Source organism: Triturus cristatus, chromosome 7 (genome assembly GCF_964204655.1).
Source record: "Triturus cristatus chromosome 7, aTriCri1.1, whole genome shotgun sequence".
NCBI lineage: Eukaryota > Metazoa > Chordata > Amphibia > Caudata > Salamandridae > Triturus > Triturus cristatus.
This window is the reverse complement of record NC_140590.1, coordinates 1,585,818,234-1,585,820,748: the sequence shown is the minus strand read 5'-3', so window position 1 is coordinate 1,585,820,748 and position 2,515 is coordinate 1,585,818,234. Positions and strand designations below refer to the sequence as shown.

The 2,515-nt window shown below is 45.9% G+C and overlaps 1 pseudogene; it reads right to left on the bottom strand.

Moving 5' to 3' along the window:
- Positions 1-1,189: 1,189 nt before the first annotated feature.
- LOC146812440 (protein GOLM2-like) lies at positions 1,190-2,284 on the bottom strand (annotated as a pseudogene).
- Between the last annotated feature and the right edge of the window lie 231 nt (positions 2,285-2,515).

Here is a 2,515-nt window from a genome sequence, read left to right as displayed (position 1 = left end):
AAAGGGGGGGACTCCCAATGATCACAGGACTGGTGAAGAACAGGAAATAGGGCTCACCTAAAATATGTAAAAGGCATGCCTCAACAGTTTCCGGCGGCTTAAGGACACACATAGTGCAGTGTCCTATCAGGACAAAGTAATAAAGAAATATTAAGTAAACGGGTTCACAAATAGAGTCATCAAAACCCCTGCTACAAATGACATAATATATGCAGCTAGTGAGTGGAGGCGGTATATCAGATGCATAACACGTCTTTCCATAATGAATTGATCAACATACGCAGCCCACCGTAAGCCGAAAAGTCGGCAAGCCACAGACACCTCTATGTGCCCATTCAAAAAGACACCTGGAGAATAAGGTGTAGACCTGCAGAATAACGGAGGATTGTTTCCCCGTATTCACAATCAGCTTAATGAGTGGCTCTATGGAATAGGCGTCAACATGCTAAGGACGCGATGTAGTAATCAATCGCCTAGCTCACCTCCAAATCGGGCAATGACCGCTCGTAATTTCCTTCATACCTGATATCCACAGAATTCTAGATGTGGACCTATCCCTACGTCGCCGGAACCCGGCACACATACACAGAAAAACACACACATATTATGGGCCAAATAAAATTCAGGGAATCCAAAGTGTGTAATCCATCCCAAACATTCCACCGTTTGGAGTATTGTCAGCCCACAGCTTCAGAGTCTAGAGTGAATGTATATCCATTGATCCTCTATCCAGAGTGACTACTGATTTTAGGCTCCAGCCTGATATGACTGCAGATCCTTAGCGCTGCAGTCTGGAGGATCGGCATCACCACTGCTTCCCATGTTGGGCTTTTTAGATCAAAGATCTGACATGAAACCACTGATAGGATTTCAAAAGTTGATTCTGTTTTTCATAAACTTCCTTGGCTCATTTTTGTCAAGTACATTCTTCCACCACTAACGTCAACGCATGTTTAACAAAAAAAAAGGAAGTTTAAGTCTATTGAGCAAAACAGAGCCCAGAACATTGTTTCTTCACAGCTGCAATTTGTATCTCAAGGTAAACAGAAGTAAAACTTTTTCTGACTGGCTTCTCCCAGATGTCTCAAAATGGACTTTCTGGTCAACGCCGGAATGAGACATTAACCACTTGCAGCACTTAAAGGTCTCGTCTTGCCAACTTGCAGGATTTTCATGTTACCTTCTTTGCTCACAGGTCATCTTTCACACTGTCCTTTCTGTAGTCTACAGGATCTTCCTGAGCATCTCTCTCTCCATCATTTTGCTTCAAGTTCTGAAAATGTGTGCTCCTCTTTTTTGGAAAGAGCTCCTTTAGACTGCTTTCCATGCGCCGCTTGTTCTGCATTTCCAACGGTTGCAACTGGGGAGTGTTTGGACGATTTACCACCTCAGGTTTCAGTTCAAAATCCATGTCTGCACCTGGGACATCTTTGGAGTCCTGTGGATGGACACTGGAAGTATTCAAAACCACCTCCGGAGCTAAATGCAAAGGCTTCTTTAAGGCAGTGGGAAAATCTTCTAAGTTTGCAGCCCCATTCTTTTCAAGCTCTGGCATGCCAACATCTGATTCTCCAGGATTGACTGCTTCTTTTACATTTTGCATGTGAATTTTAGAAGTGTCTTCAACCATAGTATTGAGATTCTCAATTGCATCTTTTTTGGAGTTGTTCTTAGAGATCTCTTCCAAATCCAAACCATTTTCTTTGCTGAAGTCGAGTTGATCTACAGGCTTTTCAGGGTGCCCTTGGTCAGCCGCTTCCTGTAATTTCCCGACACTTGCTTCATAATGTGCTTTGAGTTCTTTGATTTGCTCCCCACATTGCAGACTTTGTTTTTCAAGCTTGTTCAAAAGGTAAGTATTGTTGGTCTGCAACTCATGGAGTTGATCTTCATACTGAAGGAAAGCCTGATTCAAATCAGAGAGTTGTTCCTTCATACGAGCAATGTCAGCCATTCGATGAGACATATTTTTCTGCATGCCAATTTGTCGGTCCTGGCTCCCCCAAAGTTACTGCTCCACGCCACCACGCTGCTCACGCTCTCTTCGTGCTTCGGCCCGGTGCTCCTCAACAAGCAAGACCAGCTCAGAGTTCCTCCGCTCCAGTCACAGTCGTGCCACCTCAGTGCAATCAGCCTGCAGCGCTCCCAGCTCAGATGCCAGCTCTGCCTGTCGTCCCCGCACAGACCAGTAATTGAAGGCCAATAGACCCAGTACTGCCAACAGCACAAGCAACACCGATTGCGGAAGGCGAGGACCACGGCTCGGAGCTCCAAAGCCTGCCATCAGGGTAGGGTGGGGCAGTGAGGAAGAGGACAGAAGCTTACTACGAGTGTCAGGGCATTAGTAGCCCTTGCAGAGGAGACTACACAACAAATATTTTGAGCTGATGCAAAGAGGAAGCAGTTGGAGACAGGTGAGAACAGGGTAGTCAAGTGCTGGGGTTACTCATAAGGGAGATTCAGACAATGGTGGTGGGGCGGGGAGCCAGTGTTGGCCGATACGTACGTCTGGGAG